This window comes from Herpailurus yagouaroundi, unplaced genomic scaffold (genome assembly GCF_014898765.1).
Source record: "Herpailurus yagouaroundi ecotype Mexico unplaced genomic scaffold, PumYag 139, whole genome shotgun sequence".
NCBI lineage: Eukaryota > Metazoa > Chordata > Mammalia > Carnivora > Felidae > Herpailurus > Herpailurus yagouaroundi.
The window spans coordinates 39,760,088-39,778,315 of record NW_024412394.1 but is presented as its reverse complement, the minus strand read 5'-3'; the positions used below and the strand labels follow the sequence as shown (position 1 = coordinate 39,778,315).

Below are 18,228 nucleotides of genomic sequence, written 5' to 3'. Positions count from 1 at the left end.
AGGAGTATATTATGTATTTCCCCTTGAGAGATGGCTAAGTATAACAAGGAGCACTGGACTTGGTGCCAGGACACCTGGGTTCCAGTCCCCATTCCTCTGCTTCTGGCACTGACAATGCTGGGAGTCTCCCAGAGCCTATCCTTCACCTGAAAAACAGAGATAATGTTACCTATTTTTTGTCTGATTCACAAAAGAAGGTAACATGATATACCACAATATGAAAGTGCTTTGTAAATTTTAAAGGGTCATACATTAGGGTCCTCACATGATGCTTAAAAAGCATATATAGTATATAAGTCATTGAAATACCATTTAGCACAAATATACATTGTAACAACTTCTGGTAGAATTTAATCAAAACTTAATCTAATGATAATTTTATAAGTTGGTTCTTGTTCTTGTCATGAACTTTGGTTGTGTGCTTGCACTGACGTCCTTTGCACATGAGTATTCTATAAATAAATGTTGCACTCTCCATAGTTTTGCCTAGAGCTAGCCTTCTACCTTTGTTTCCAAGTTCTCTTACAATTACTGTTCACAGCCAAATTGTGTCTCCATTAAGGTGCCAGAACAAATGTTAAATTCACTGATTTATTGACCAGCAAATATTAATCACTTATTATGTACATAGCAGTATTCAAGGCGTTATTCAGTAAACTCAATGAAATGAACAGTTTGATTTTTTTCCCCCTCTGCAAAACTGACTAGCTCTTTGTCTGAATTAATCAAATCAACCAGTAGGTTTTTGGCTTCCTGTAGACACAGCTTAAATGTCACTTTCTATCTTGAAGCTGCTATTTTGAGAATTGGTGATGTGTAGGTGGAAAACACTTTACTATTTAGAAATAGAGTACTATACAGTAAGGCTTATTAGACAGTTATTTTCACTTTGTAGTTTTTGTTTCATTTCACTTTTTATTACAGAAAATTTTAAACATGTACACAAGCATATGGGATAATATAAGGAATTCCCATATACCTAACCTAACTTCAACAATTAACAATTCATGGTCAATATTGCTTCACCTGGACCCCTACCCAACAGTCCGTTATCCCATATTATTTTGGTGTGAATATCAGAGTTTATATAATTTAATTCTCAAGTGTTTCAATATGTATCTCTAAACATAAAGATATTGAGAAAATAACCACAGTAGCATAATCACACTCAAAATAAAATTAGCAGTAATTCCTTAATATCATCAAATATTCAGTGTGTGCTCAATATTCCAACTGTTTTGTAATGTCATTTTTTTGCAGTTTGTTTCAATAAGTTTTCAAATAAATCCACCCATTGTGATTGGCTGTCTCTTAATTCAATTTATACTTCAGCTTTCTCTATTTTCCTCCTTGCAATTTATTTGTTAAATAAATTGAGTCATTTGTCCTGTGGTCTTTTCTACAGATTAGATTTTACTGAGTGCATCCTATAATATAGTTCAATGTTTTTCAGTCTTATGTGTTTCCTGAATATAAGTATAGAACTGTGCTGTTCTCTATTTCCATGTGTAGCTTCTTTTTTAAAATGCACATTTTTCAGGGGCACCTGGGTGGCTCAGTCGGTTGAGCTACCGACTTCAGCTCAGGTCATGACCTCATGGTTCGAGAGTTCCAGCCCCACATCAGTCTCTGTGCTGACAGCTCAGAGCCTGGAGCCTGCTTCAGATTCTGCGCCTCCCTCTCTCTCTGCCCCTCCTCTCTCTCTCTCTCTCTCTCAAAAATAAATAAGCATTAAAAAAAATAAACATTTTGCATAATAGTTTGATTTACAGAAAAATGTGAAGATTGAACAGACTTAACACCCAGTCTCCCCTATTATTAATATCTTCTTTGTTGTTGTTTTTTATTCCAGTATAGTTAACATACACTGTGATATTAGTTTTAAGTGTACAACATAGTGATTCAACAATTCCATAGGTTACTCAGTGCTCATCATGGTAAGTGCACTCTTTAATCCCCATCACCTATTTCACCCATCCCTCCTATCATTAATATCTTTTTTTTAGTTTTTTTTTTTTTTAAGTTTATTTATTTTGAGAGAGAGAGAGAGAGAGCAAGCGGGGTAGGGGGCAAAGAGAGAGGGGAGAGAGCGAATACCAAGCAGGCTCTGCAGGGTCAGGGCAGAGTCTGATGTGGGGCTCGAACCCACAAACCATGAGATCATGACCTGAACAGAAATCAAGAGTCGGACGCTTAACCGACTGAGCCGCCCAGGCACCCCTCATTAATATCTTAAATTAAGATGATTCATTTGTTACAATTAATAAGCAAATATGGATACACCATTAATACACCACTAATATCCATACTTTATTTAGATGCTCTTAGTTCTTACCTGATGTTCTTTTTCTATTCCAGGATCTCATCCAGGATACTAGATTGCATTTAGTTGTCATTATCTCCTCAGACTCCTCTTGGCTATGACAATTTCTCAGAGTTTCCTTGTTTTTGATGACCTTTATAGTTTTGAGGAGTACTGGTGAGTTATTTTGCAGAATGTCCCCCATTTGGATTTGTTTGATGTCTTTCTCACGACTGATCTGAGATTAAGGGCTTTAGGGAGGAAGACCACAGAGGTAAAGTGTCATTTTCACCCTATCACATCAAAGGTACATACTATACAGATAATTTATCATTGTTGATATTAACCTTGATCACCCAATTGAGGTAGTATTTGTCAGGCTTTTCCAATATACAACTACTCTTTTTCTCCTCTTTCCATGCAGTCTCTTCTTTCCCCGCAGTATCCTTTGGAAGGATAGCTCTATGTGAAGCCCCTGCTCGTGAAGTAGGAAATTATGTTCCATCCCCTATAGGTGGAATAGTACATACATTATTCCGAATTCTTCTGCATGGGCAATTTTTTCTACTCCTTTATTATTTATTTATTTATTTATTTATTTATTTATTTATTTATACTGGTATGATTCATGGATATTTATTTTATACTTTGGATACAATCCTATACTACTTTATTTTGTTGCTTAAATTGCTCCACATTTGGCCATTAGGAGCTCTTTCAGTTGGCTCCTGTGTCCCTTTGTCATATCCCACCATTGTGAGTGTGTGTAAGTTGTTTTTTAAGTAATTTCCTATTTTCTGGCATGTAAGATACCCCGGGTTCATCTTGCATGTTCCCTGCTCTCATCCTAGAACAAGGATTTCTCTAAAGATCCCTGGTTTCTTTTATTAGAGAATGGTATTAGAAACCAAGATCTGGGCACTAAGTTTAATAAAATATTTTTAATCATTCTTTTACCGACATTTTGTCTATTTCAAAAAAAATTTAATTATTTTGTTATAGTTTGTGGTAAAATTTTTATTTTTTAAAGTTCCAATTTTCAAAAGTCGGTGGGTGTTGGTAGCATAGTGGTGAGCATAGCTGCCTTCCAATTTTCAAAAATCACTTTTAGGGTTTTTTATCTTCAAATTTTTATTATATATAGAGAGAGAATGAGCAGGGGAGAAGGGTAGAGGGAGAGAGAGAGAGAGAGAGGGAGAGGGGGAGAGAGAGAGAGAGGCAGAGAGAGAGAATCTCAAGCAGGCTTCATGCTCAGTGTGAAGCCCAATGCGGGACTTGATCCCACAACCCTGGGATCATGACCTGAGCTGAAATCAAGTGTCAGATGCTTAACCAACTAAGCCACCTAGGTGATCCAAAAGTCACTTTTAGTCTAAAATTTCTGCCTATATTGAACAGTAAGTCTTTTTTTCAAGCAAGTAATTTACACATATATTTTGGTTTTTATATCTTACTATTAAATCTAGGGTATGAAAATTTGAATTTTTCTATATTTTACCAATTCAGTTAGTTCAAGTATCTATTTGGTTAAGTGATGTTAAGTGTCTGTGATCTTTGACTCTTTTTTTTTTTAATGAATTGACTAAATATTTTGATATGTATAATTATAAGGTAGCTAGAGAAAGTGGATAAAATGGCAAATGTCATAAAGAAAGATTATGTTAATTCTGTGGAAATAATACAACAAAAATTCATTAAGGTGAATCTGTTTAATGTGAACTTTCTGAATAGCTAGGTAAACCAGTCACTAAAATTTCCTCGTAACATTTGTGAAGTGTTTGTTAAGAAAATAAACAATAGAAACATTTTAATCTAATAATACAAAAATAAAACATCAAAAAAATTTTTGAGTATAGTTGAAACACAATGTTACATTAATTTCTAGTGTACAACGTGGTGATCCAACTTCTCTCTACATTATGATGTGCTCATCACAAGTGGAGCTACCATGTGTCACCATAAAACATTTTCAAGAATCGTCATTTCTCTACAAGTATATTACTTACATTTTTTTCATTTGTTGTATCTTCATAGAATTCATTTTTAAAAAATAGGTTTATGAAAGTTATCCATTAGGATTCCAAAGCCAGGCAAACCTAGCAAAACAGGCTACCAACTATCAGGCAAGTATATTTTTCTGTGTTGTTTCCTTCTCTGTAAAATCGGTTATTAAGATAAATTGGCTCATATTTGTATAGAACTTAATACATATACTACATGTATGTATAAAATAAATCCATATCTAGATGTATTGACATACATGTATAATGTATGCATACACACAGAAAAATACCTAGAGCCCAGCCCTTCCAAATGTTCAGTGATAGCTGTGCTTTTCTTATCTATAATAGTATTTTTTTCTACATACTCTAATATTACTTTTCCTTATTTTATTAATAGTTAATAACTTATACATTTTGCAAATTCAGATTGACCATACCATTCAGTCCAAATTAGTGGAATTTGCTATAGTTAATATATTTTCTCTGAATCAATACTGTAATGGGAATGTTTTGATATATATTAATGAGTTTTTCTCCTTTGCGTTTCTTAATGTGTGACCTTTGCTCATTCTGCCCAAGGCATTAGGATTAATATTATAGCTGGAATGCAAAAATAAAGAGAGTTTCAATATTCAGCTTTTAATATCCAAAGTAGAGGTTTTAAGTTTGAAGCAAAAAAAATAATCCTGAAATTTGGTCTTTGTCAAAAGACTATACAATTTTCTATATTTTTTTTAGCTCCATGTTGACTTTGTCTATGGAAGTTATAAAGTGACAGGGATAGACAGAATTCAAGATAAGACCTGAGGGAGGACCTTGTAACTTGGGGAATATCATAAAGAAGGAAAGGAGAGGTCAGGCTATCTCTTTTGGCTTAGGGGAGATTGGCAGCAAAGAGAAGAGAGACAGGGATAGAAAGTAAGACCTAGGCAGAAGCCCTTCCAAAAGGGTAATGCCTTAAATATGTTGGGGAATCCTGAAGGCAGAAGGCCTTTGCTTTGCTCCCTCTGGTGAGCCTTGGGAGAAGAGGTGGTGTGGTGCCCAGCAATGGCATTTGGTGGAAAGAATTTGTCTACACCAAAAAGTCTGATCTGCTGACTTGCCTGGCCTGTGTGCAGTAAGCAAGGGATCCAGAAGCTTCTGTGTTCTGGTGAGGAAAGCAAAGATCTAGAAAAACCCAGTAGACTAACAAGATCCAGGGGCAAGGTCCAGTGATGGGTGCCTACACAATGACACACAAGGTCTGTCAGCAACCAGCAGTTGCAATTTCCAGGGACCCGATCAGGCACTCAACTGCAGAGATCAGTGAGGGTCCACTGATTCAGAGGTCACTATCTGAATCCAAAACCCATTTTCACCACTACTCTCCCTACCTCCACCCCCTCACATGACATCATGACAGTATCTTAGAGTTGAGTAAGGGGAGGAAGAGAAAATCTTATATAATTAGCATTTGCCTAAAAGAGACTGGCATGCCCAAAAGAGACTGATTAAACCACCAGAAACTCAGTTAATAGTGACTCTGTAAATTTAAAACACACTCACTATCTAGTAGGTGAGAAATAAAAAATCAGTTATGAGAAAAATAGTTATTAAGTTTGCAACCCCCTTAAAAATAGAAAAGCTTTGGGGCGCCTGGGTGGCGCAGTCGGTTAAGCGTCCGACTTCAGCCAGGTCACCATCTCGCGGTCCGTGAGTTCGAGCCCCGCGTCAGGCTCTGGGCTGATGGCTCAGAGCCTGGAGCCTGTTTCCGATTCTGTGTCTCCCTCTCTCTCTGCCCCTCCCCCGTTCATGCTCTGTCTCTCTCTGTCCCAAAAATAAATAAACGTTGAAAAAAAAAAATTAAAAAAAAAAAAAATAGAAAAGCTTTTGCAATGATGAATGCCTTCCCTTCCCTGGCAGCTATGAAGATCAAATGGGTCAGTTGATGGGAAGCAATGTTGGAAAGTGAGAGCACTCACTGCGAGCAATGATAATGGCAGCTGCACATACTGCCTTGAGCATGATGGAATTGGGACCATACAAGCAGCGGGTACATCTCAGCTGTGGGCCAGGAGGCAAGGGTATAGACAAGAAGCCAAGTTCAAGCCAATTACATGGTATCAGGGAAAAGAGACCAGAAATCAAGAGCTGCATGCAGATGTAGCTGAGAAGTTGTAGGAGGAGAGCCAAAAAGCAGCAAAGGACCAGGTCTGAGTACAACCTCCCTACATGGGGAAGCAACGTGGAGACACATTCTTCAGGAATGACACAGGGCCTAGGGCTATCTGATATGTTCTTTTTTTTAATGTTTTTTAAAACATTTATTCATTTTTTGAGAGACAGAGAGAGACAGAGCGTGAGGCAGGGAGCGGCAGAGAGAGAGGGAGACACAGAATCCGAAGCAGGCTCCAGGCTCTGAGCGGTCAACACAGAGCCCAACAGGCTCAAACTCATGAACCATGAACCACGAGATCATTGCCTGAGCTGAAGTTGGCCACTTAACCAACTGACCCACCCAGGCATCCCTATCTGATATGTTCCTTAATTAAACATATGGTGAAAAAGACTGAATATGTAATAGTAGATTCACTAAAGATCCTCAACAGAGTGTGGCTCCTAGTCCCACAGAAAGAGTCTTGAATTAATATTAAGAATCATCTTGTTAGGGTAGAGAAATATGAGAAGGTTAAGTCATAAAACTAAGTGAAACCAGGATAATTAATTCATGGGAAATTTTCTCAAAGCTTCCATTTGAGGAAAGAAAGTCTTTACAAGAATAAGGGGAGAAAACAGATTCAGGGATTCTGATGAATCATATGTTATTTGGCTCGTATTTATGGCACTTATGGTGTCAGGTTCTTTGATAGGTAATTAAGAGGTCCTTGCTAACAATCCAGTAGGAACAGATAAGTCAATAGACCTTTAAAACAAATGCACAATAATGGGAGAGGTATGGGAGAACAGAGGAAGAACAGAGGGGAAAATGGCATTTTTTAGTCTGAACTGTCCAGTGTGGTACCTAGTTGGTCAAGTCTCAGAGCATATTTATTGAGGGCCTACTATGTACTAGAGGATATATTTATTGAGGGCCTACTATTGTACTAGAGGATATAAGAGTGGATGTGGGATGCCAAAAGAGGCTTTCCAAAAAGGGATTGCCATCAGAAATCCAAATGGTGTCCTGGAGAAGCAACTGACTGTTTGGAACTGGGGTTCTAAAATGATATCTGGACTGGAGATGCAAAGCAGCTTAATTCAAGATGCGTAACTGTTAAAAAATAATGCTCATATTCTTCTCTTCAATAGAGCTGTGTAAATGATTTTTATTTTTCAAACTGCATACCATAAAAACAAAGTTTTGAAATATATTTGAAGTATGAATCGAGAATATTATTTCTAATATTGAATAAGTACTTGGCAATGTAAAAAGAAATCAGTTTGCTAATTTAAAATGTTGGGGGGTTTTGTATGGGAGGTTTTCTAACAAAATTATAAAATGTACATTTAACTTTATATATTGTTCTTTTTACTCTCACAATTGACATATTTTAATTTTTCTAATTTCTTATTATTGTTTAATTAGAGTCTAACTATAGTTTTTTAAAGTCACAGATCAAATTTTAATCATTTCTTGCAGAATTCCATTCCTTTGTGAGGTCATTTCTGCTTCAAATTTTTTAATTTTCACTGAGATACAATTGACATATAAAACAATTTACACAATATAAAACACAAATATACAATATAAATATATTTATATTGTAATTATATTATATACAATTATATATATATTGTAATTATATATATACAATTAATAATTGTAAATAAATATATTGTAAATATAATTACACAATATAAAAAACACAAATATACAAATTTGTGTAAATTTAAGGTGTATATGATATCATTTCTTTACTGTGTACCTTTATCCAAACACACATGCGTACTAAAATTTTGACAGTGTTTTGTCGTCAGTAAATTTGGAAAATACTAGCCTGGTGCACCCATGTTGGTGTGGCTGGGGCCTAATTTATAGCTGTGCAGTAACTTGTGACTTAAACCCAGCCAACTGCTAGACACTTAAAATGTCTTTGATTTGGGAATGTTAATCATTGTCCTTCTCTCAACAGAACTAGTTGTGTTCAAGAGAGGGCTCCAAGCGTTGAGCCCCAACTGACCATGATGCCCAATACAATCCCTGTCTTTGCCTAAGGCTGGCTCTGCTTGACTGTGAAACTAGTATCTGTTAGGTCAAGGTCTTACTAAAATACTGCTCAACATGCTCAGTCTTCACTGTGGTTTTTTACTATATGCAAATGGAATAGTTGGAGCTAGACAGAGAACTTCCATATGTAAAAAGACAATTGTCTCTCCATGCATGAGTTTGTTTTATCATAATGTTACAAAACTTCCAAGGAAATTGTGGCATAAATTATGTATTTGAAATATGCTTACCAGATAAAATCCACCCAATGTTCCTGTCTACCACAGGCATTCATTGCTTGGCCAAGTCCCAGAGAGTGAAAACTCTTTATCAAGGCCCGTGTGTTTGTCACTTGTGAAAGGTGAGTCTGGGAAACTATTAATATGGAAGTGGTATGAAATTGGTATGGAAATGCTATTTGGAGTTTCTATTTTAATTCCAGATGCCAGAGAAAATTTCAAATTGTTAACCATTGTATAATTGGCAAGCCTTAGCGTTTAGATCCACCAGCCATATTCATATGACTCTCTAAACACCAGGAGAAAGTCCCAAAAGAAAGAGAAGTGGAGGATAACGGCACATTGAAAGTGTGGCTGGGCACCTGGGTGGTTCAGTCGGTTAAGCGTCTGACTCTTGATTTTGGCTCTGGTCATGATCTCACGGTTGTGGGATTAAGCCCCACTTCGGGCTCTGCAGTGACAGCACAGAGCCTGCTTGGGATTCTCTCTCCCTCTCTAAACAAACAAACAAACAAACTTACAAAAAATGTGTGGCTTACTTATCAGAAAACAGATATTTTGTTTTTACTTTCTTACATTAGCTGGGGACAACTGATTCTTTCCTGACTTCAAATCATTTATTAAAAATTCAGTATTAAAAACAGATATAGAAACCTATCAAAATACATTTATGGAAGCAATATAAATTAGCAATAAGCATATGCATATAATATGCTTAGCAATAAGCATAATATAAATGTTAAAACAACATTTGCAAAGCTGTAGTCATATAGATATACATTCAACATCACCCAGCATTTATTGGGCTTTTCTTGGGAATGTACTAGATACTGAGGAAAAATATGTAAATAAAATAGAAGACATGGCCTATATGTGTCAACACTGTTTCTACAGTTAAAACAATTGTTTGATTTAAATCTGACTCTTCCGATGCATTTAATCATTTATTTGCATTTATTTGCGTGTGACCAGTTAATATGAAATGGAACTTTGAAATCACCCATTTGATTCAATGTAGACTGACAGACTGTTTAAATTTTTTTTAATGTTTATTTATTGGGGGGGAGGGGCAGAGACAGAGGGAGACACAGAAACGGAAGCAGGTTCCAGGCTCTCAGCTGTTAGCATAGAACTCGACACCGGGCTCGAATCTACAAACTATGAGATCATGACCTGAGCCAAAGTCGGACACTTAACCGACTGAGCTACCCAGGCGCCCTGACAGACTGTTTAAATAATGTTCTCTAATGAAAGTTTTTAGCTTGAATTACTCAGTGTGGTATGTAGTTGATCAAATATCTCATTCATACATATTTACTGAGGGTCTACCGTGTGGTAGTTTGTATTAGAGGATACAGAGGAATGTAATCACCGTCCCCATCTTGGAGAACTTATACTCCAGCAAGATAATAATAGTATATACATAAACAACAACTACTTATGCTTCAGGCAGGGCGTGATAAGGACCAATGATACAAGAGGGAGTGAATGTCACGGAAGTTCAGAAGAAGGAAAGGTGTCCACGGGTTTGAGGGTCTAGAGAGAATTCTGAGAGAAAAAGTTCAGGCTTTAGACTTAAGATTCTCATTATTTAATGAAAGATAATTCTATAGTGACAAAAAAGTTATCTTTTACATCAACCCTCAAATATGTTTGTGCTGTGAAGCTATATTATGAGATTGGGTATGTCATGTTGTTTATTTTTTAATATTTAGTCCCTAAATTCTTTCAGTTACCAGTTAAAGCCCAACAACAGCAACAACAACGAGACCAAAATTAGTTGCATGACTTTGTATCTCCAGATAATGTCGTTATATAAATTCATAGTTATAAAAATGAGTGGTACTAAGAAAACAAAAAACCCTATAATCAAATAAGAAATTTTATAACTCTTAATGATATTACTACTTAAATATGAGGGGGAGGAATGTGACAAGATTGTCTTACAAAAAACGTTAACATATTGTCCATCAGGTTTTCTTCAAATTCATAAGACCTCATTTTTCACTTATTTATTATGAGTCAGAGCTACTAATCTTCATACAACAAAATAACCACACTTTTCAATTTTCAAACGTTTTCTTTTTCTGACCTAGGAAGACCCAAGTGGATCAGAATTTCTCCTGCTCTAGTTAAGCGTTAATTTTTGGCCAAAGATTCAGTCATAAAGGCTGAATTTGGGGGAGGTTTAGCGAAGGTTAAAAAAAAAAAAAAGAAGCTATATAAAGGAAATGATAGTGTAATTTTAAGAAGAATATTTATAGCTGTGGGTACTAATTTATTCTTTTAAACTGGCTCTGTATTTTGAATTGGTCTAAAATAGACCAACCCTACTAAATTTACATTGGATGAGTGTTCAGCTGTTATGTATGTGCAGAGGTGGTATAGCATGGTGGTTAAATGCCCAGACTCCAGAGTCTGACTTGTCTGAGTTCAAATCCCAAACCTACCTCATCCTCTCCACATTTCCCTGGGCAAGTTGCCTAAATAAACTCTCTATCTTTTTCTTAACTGTAAAAGAGGAATAATAGCAGTGCCTGTCCCCGAAATAAATCTGTACGTGGAAAGCAATTAAAACTGTGCCTAGCAAAGAGCAAGCACGAAGCGTTAGCCATTAATATTATTCTGTTTTCATGTAGTGATAACTGCAGGTGTGTTGTTTCTTTACTTTTCTGTCTACAACATCTTTTTTTCCCTCTCTCCTTCCTCCCTCCCTCTCATCTCCTAGACTATCTATCTTTCATTTTATGGCCATTTTCCATTGCTGTGCACATGTCTTCACAAAGGTGCCCAATAACTGTTGAAAGAATGAACCAAACTCCTATTTATTTTTTAAATCCCCTCAAAACCATCCCTGGCCCTCTAACCCTGTTCTGTAGTGGACAGGGTGCTTTCTTCCTTGCTCCCATAAGCCTTTATGTATACCCAGTCACTACAGTTAGCACTGGAGGTTAGGGTGATCTGTATATGACTCTTCCTCTTTTTCTTCTGGTTTGTTCAAATTCACGAGATCTTGTTTCTTACTTAGGAATTACTGTGAACCAATATCTCTGAACTTCTTGAGGGTAGTGGCTCTCACCTTCATCCCCTAAGGTTTGGCACACTGTAGGCCTGGCTAATGATTGATTGAATGAGTACATGGACAAATGAATGGACTCATCCCAACTCCTCAGCAGGGGCTGGACATTCTCCTTCCACTAGTCACCATCCAGGAATGTAAGCACATGGGCCCATGGGTCCTCTGTTGAATGGCCTGACCCTGGGAAAGGGTGGCAGAAACCAATAGCAAAGAGCTCTACCTGCTGTTGTCTAACCACAGAAATGAATGCTATAGCTAAAATTGTATTCTAACACCTTCATTTTTCAAATGAAGAAACTAAACCTTAAAAAAGATTCAATTAGCCAAGATCTCTTAGCATATTAGAGAAACAACTGGGAATGTGATTTAGGTTTCCTGGCTTGTTGCCTGTACATATCCAAGTGCAGAGAAAGTTTTCATTTAAGGTTTGCATATTCCATTGAAAGCTTAGTAGTAACAAGTGGAAGGAGGAGGGAGATAGGATAAATAAAAAATGTCCTTGGAATGCCTGGGTGGCTCAGTCAGCTAAGCATCCGACTCTTGCTTTTGGCTAAGGTCATGATCTCACAGTCTTGAGACTGAGCCTTGAGCCTCAAATTGGGCTTCACATTGACAGTGTGGAACCTGCTTGGGATTCTCTCTCTCTCTCTCTCTCTCTCTCTCTCTCTCTCTCTCAAAAACAAATAAACAGGGGCACCTGGGTGGCTTAGTCAGTTGAGCAACTGACTCTTGATTTTTGTCTCAGGTCATGATCTCATAGTTTGTGAGTTTGAGCCCTGCATTGGTCTCCCCACTTACAGCAAGGAGCCTGCTTGGGATTCTCTGTCTCCTTCTCTCTCTGTCCCTCCCCTGCTTGTGTTCACAAATGCCCTCCCTCTCTCTCAAAATAAACTTTAAAATAAATAAACTTTTTTAAAAAAAGAAATGTCCTTGTTTTTCTTGTTCATTATTTTTTTAAGTTTATTTATTTATTTTGGGAGAGTCTGTGAGCAGGGGACGGGCAGAGAAAGGTGGGGAGAGAGGGAATCCCAAGCAAGCTCCACGCTGTAGTGCAGAGCCTGACACAGGGCTCGAACTCACAAACTGTGAGATCATGACCTAAACTGAAACCAGGAGTCCGACACTTAACTGACTGAGCCACCCAGGCACTCCCTTATTTATTATTCTTAACAAAAGCCTTGCTGGCTACAATATCCTCCCACGTGTTCTAACTATTAATGATCAAAGCCATAGATAGCAATTACAAATAAATGTTATGGTAGTTACAGTATGTTATATTTCAGAATCTAAGAACATGTACTACTCTCAACTCCCAGAATCTTTTCCTGTTTTTGGTAACCATGCCTTGATTTACCTCTGGAGATCTATGTCTTTCCAACTCCTTCTTCGTCATAATTTCAATGAAGATGTTCAGAATGTCCCAGTCAAGGTGTGGCCTTGTGAACTCTCATTCTGGGAATCTGGATCCTGAGCAGAATCTTGCTGAGACAGGGTGTAGATTCATTCCAGTGAGCTTCCCGCAGACATTGTCCACTGATCCTTTTTACCTAATCCCTAGAACTGCTCTAGGTCTGCCGTTCCTGGGGCTGCTCAGCAGCTTTCCTTTTGATTCTGTGAGCTAACCTGTATTCTTCCAACAAATTTCTTCTCTGTTTAATTAGGCAGAGTTTCTTTTCATTGCTTGCAATCAAATTCTGGTACTGGTTGGACTTCAACTTGCAAGTTCCACTTTAGCTATGGTTTGTGAGTACAAACCAAACTGGCAGAAAAAAGAAATAACTAGTAAAATGTATGTGTGTGCATGTGCGAGAGAGAAATCTACTAAGCATATAATTGCTTAAGAAAAAAATAGATTTTGTGCTACAATATATTCAAAGCAAAACAAGCCAACCATATTTTTACCATGGAATTTGTATACGTCTTAAGATGGTCTGGAATTAAATTATTCAATTTAGGTTCTTTGTTACCTGACCTGACATATATTTCCCTTACAACTTAATATTTAAATTAAACTCGTTTATTTATGTAGGTAATAGTACAACAAACAAATCAAGTTCATAAATTAGAGAAAATAGTATGTATAGTTTAATTTATTCACATTTATTACACTAAGCTATAAATATATACATTTTATAAATAATAGACATGAAAAATTCTGTGTAAATCCAATGTTAATGATTTCACTATGAACTGTAGCTGTTCTTTAATTTTAAATTTCACTTAATAGGTTAAACTAGAAAGCACATAAAACATGTTCATTTTAAAAAGTATTTATGAAAACTCCTTAAGAATTAAATTATAAGAACAACCATCTATGTTCTCTCTGAAAAATAATTATTTTTTGGAAGAATATGACACAAAGGTCTTGAATAAATAATATTCGGGGATTTTTTCCATCTCTCCTTTACATTATGAGATTTTTAAACATGTTATCTATTTAACTCTTTCTCAGGTGAATGTGTTTTGCAGGCTGAATGTTCCACCAAGCACTGGAAATAATTCCAAAGGGGTATTTATAGTAGTAGCAAAAAAGTACTTAAAAAATTTATGAAGAGGTCTTTACAGTTTCCATAATGCACATTTTTATAGTACATGTACACATATTTGAAGGAATTTTCTAATAGCTCATGTGTCAGTCTCTATGGTTGGCATACTCTTCAATTTTTAAAAAAATGCATACAGAAGCAACACTAATTTTTATTTCTTCCTCAATACAGGAGCTTAATGCATAATATTTACAACTAAGAAGCAGAAAGATAAAAGAGACACAAAGCCGATACCACCTGCCTTGCCTTATCTGGGGTTACTTTCCGTTGCCTTTCACACCCTGACCTGTGTAGAACGAGGCTCAAGCACTGGTCTTCAGCACAGGTTGACACCGAGGTAATGTGTGCATTGTCATTTAGCACGTGTTCTCTGATAACACTTAGAATAATGGTCTTTCATGAATTGGCAAAACCCGTAAGAAGACAGTCCTGGTTTCCTCAGATTCTGGGTATTTTCATTTGTGAAAACTACTAGGACTATGAGAGTGTATGTGTGTGTGTGTGTGTGTGTGTGTGTTCTCTTTAGTTACCTATTTGGTATGGCTTTTCTGTGCCAGTTTTCAACAGAAGGGGGGACTTTATTTTTTTATTTTTTATTTTTTTTTAAGGCGGGACTTTAAAAAAAAACAAAAAATTACTTTTGTATTGTTTGTGAGATAGGAATTTTTACATTAAAATTTTTTTAAGTTTATTTACTTTTGAGACAGAGAGAGGGAGAGAGCCAGAGCATGAGCGGGGGAGGGGCAGAAAGAGGGAGACAGAATCCGAAGCAGGTTCCAGGCTCCAAGCCGTCAGCACAGAGCCTTACAAGGAGCTTGAACTCATGAACCACGAGATGATGACCTGAGCCCAAGTCAGATGCTTAACCAACTGAGCTACCCAGGTGCCCCAGGAATTTTTACATTTAAATGGAAAGTACATTTTAAGATTCAGAAAAACATAATCAAAGTCTTATTTTCTGATTACACTAGGAGGAGAATGTTTCTGGGGAGGGAGGAACAATAGCCTGGAAGGGAGAAATAGAAAGGAGATTTTTATTTTTAACTCAAGATTTTTATTAAACTATACTGTTTGGATTTTTAGAACAATCATACACTACCTTTTATAATTAAAATTAAATTTTAAATGTTTGAAAAATATTGTTACTATATACTACAATAAAGCCTTATAAAAACTGGAAAATGTATGTTTTTCATTTGTTCTTATAGCTTTTAAAGTTTGACACTAAGTAGTTTAAGTTTTTTCATTTGAATATAGTTGACACACAATGTTACATCAGTTTCAGGTGTTGATTTTTAATTTTGATTGAGCTTTTACAATCCTTTGTATAGATAAGTAATATAGTAGTATTAATAATGATAATGGTGACAGCAATAGCTTCAAGGGCTTGTGCTAAGTGTTTCCTATACATTGTCTATTTCATTCTTACAAAACCCTACCAGTAGAGGCAGAGCTAGGTTCAATGGGACTTGAAGTTGATAGGGTTTGGGGAAGGATGGATCTTTAAGAAAATAATACAAAATTACCATGGCCTTTTACAAGGTTCTGGAAAGGGATCTGTGCAGCTTTAGCTAAGCTTCCTAGGCTTCCTAATAAATCCATCTTGACTCATCAATCACATACTAGTTTCATTATACATACAAGAAACTGAAGCCTAGAGAGATAACTCACCTAAAGTTATATACCTAGGGAATGGCCAACCAAGCTAATTGCAATATTTTATTATTTTAATACAATTCTACGTATCTCAGTAGTCAATGATCTAAAGTATTTCCAGTGGAAAGTTGGAAAGAGTATTCAACTCCTGCCCAGCTCTCATTACTACAGATCTCTGCTTCCCTTAATGACTTACCCAGTAAGAAAAGTAGAGGAGAAAGAGGGGACACTGAAGGAAAGCAGGAAAGAGTAGGGAATGGAACAGGAGTGACCAGAAGTTGTGCCATTGAGAGAAGGAAGGAGAAAACAAGCAATGTCCAAATTCATGAGCACGTGCTTTAATGGCTGTCTATAGGCTACCATGGGCTTGCTGAAAAAGGCAGGGGGAGGCCTGAGTCAAGGGTTCTGAAGGTCTGAAGCAACAAGGGTCTTCTTGCTTGAGATACACTCATGATGACGTACAGGAGTAAGACAGAATGGGAAATGGCCATGTTAGCTAATGGCATTAATATTATCAGGCTAAAGGTCAGAAAAATCAAAAGGATCCCCGAGTAGCATTGTTTGAGGACTTGGAGCAGAAAAGAGTTGAAATAGCTGATATAGAGCTTAATCTCCATGAGAAGCAGGAAGATTCGCACTTGGAGGAGATCAAGAGATCTCCCAAATGAGGGAAGGAATGTATATTGAATGATTTCCGATCTAATTTGAAGAGTTCCTTACTTTCAGTCCAACACTAGGGGTGATCCTTTAGGACTAGCGATTCCAAGGCAGACTTGAAAGAGCTACCAAAGGGAGTCTGTGCCCTCTAATTGCTAGTCATCCTTAGATCTTTCACAAGGTCTTGCATGCAATGTGCCTTTAATATAATAAGTACTCAGTAAAAGAGTTTGAACGAGTCAATCAATAAGTGAAGCTCACCAGAAAGTATAACCTTGAGCTGCCAAAAAAGTAAACTTCCTTAGGACCCCCCAAACCTTTCCTCCCCTCTAGTCTCCTATTTCCACCTCCCTTTAGCAAATCCCTTCCTTCTAGGAAGTCACTGCACATGAATGGAATCCCTAAGTAAACTCATAGTCATGGTTTTTCTCTCTAGGTCTATGAAGATGCATAAATAACTCCATAGGAGTGGAAAGACCAAAGGCAGAGAGGTCTTCTGAAATAACCTGATTTATAGGTATGTATGAATATAGAGCTATTATTTACAGTATATTCTCAGAGAATTTGTGTTACTGTAAAGTTCTTGGTCATCATCCTAAACCAGGTACTTGATATTTCCTGACAATCCTACTAGATCTTTCATATTTGCCACAAGCTCTTTCTCATTCCCACAGCAATCAATCACCAAGTCTCATCAGTGCTACCTCTCCAATCTATTTGATTCCATACATTCCCAGGGCTCATCTGGAGTTCTGACCACTATCCCTTCCCTATCGATTACAGCACTAAATTCCTAATGAATTTGCCTACCTTTCCTACTGTTCCTCTTCTTTCTCCATTCCAATAATCATCTTGGACTTCTCTTGACTTCTAAAACATGCCACATGCTCTTCCTTCACAATTTTCTACATGTGCTCCTATTCCCTGAAACACTTTTTCTCTCTACTCTCCATTTAGACAGCATCTACTTATGCTACAAATTCCCAACTAAATCTCTTTTTTAGCAAAGCATTCCCAGACGTGTATGCCTAGTTCAGTTCCCTTCCTGTATGTTCTATCATAATAGTCAATTTGCTTTATGGCGTTTATTTGTTGAATGTATCTTCTCTGCTAGTCTGTAAATTCCTTGAGGTCAGGGACGGTGTGGTCTCTTTCATTCCTGTGCTCTGAGCTCCCGAGTTCCACCCCAGGAATTCACAGTCCTCCAAGGTCTCTATTTTTCTTCCTGCTTTTCCTTGCCAAAGCCCATGAAATCTTTATCTAGTCTGGGAAAAGTTGAGAAACCTTCTCTTCTTACACAGCCTGCTTTCTTTCAGATATGTTGTCTTTGCCAAGGCCAAACCTTTTGAAACTCAAAAGCAAAGAATTGATCTTTGTGTTCTCTGTATTCTGCTGTTTCATCCCTCTGCCAAGATAATAGCAGATGGAATGGCAGACAAGTATGGGGTACAGGAATATCTATGTGGGGGTTGGGGTAGCAACCAAAGGTTATCTCAATTGTCAGTCACCTCACATTCGCAGCGAGCACCTTACCCAAGAATGACATCTATCCTCCATGAC

The 18,228-nt window shown here is 37.0% G+C and overlaps 1 long non-coding RNA gene across 1 annotated transcript in view; it reads right to left on the bottom strand.

Annotated features, from left to right (window-relative positions):
* LOC121029695 (uncharacterized) overlaps positions 1–18,228 on the bottom strand; it is an 80,556-nt gene that overhangs the window by 1,050 nt on the left and 61,278 nt on the right. The window contains exons 2-3 of the long non-coding RNA XR_005789840.1: positions 13,164–13,568; positions 2,336–2,553 (exon numbers count right to left, since the gene is read on the bottom strand). This is a non-coding gene — a long non-coding RNA (uncharacterized LOC121029695). The remainder of the gene's footprint in view (positions 1–2,335; positions 2,554–13,163; positions 13,569–18,228) is intronic.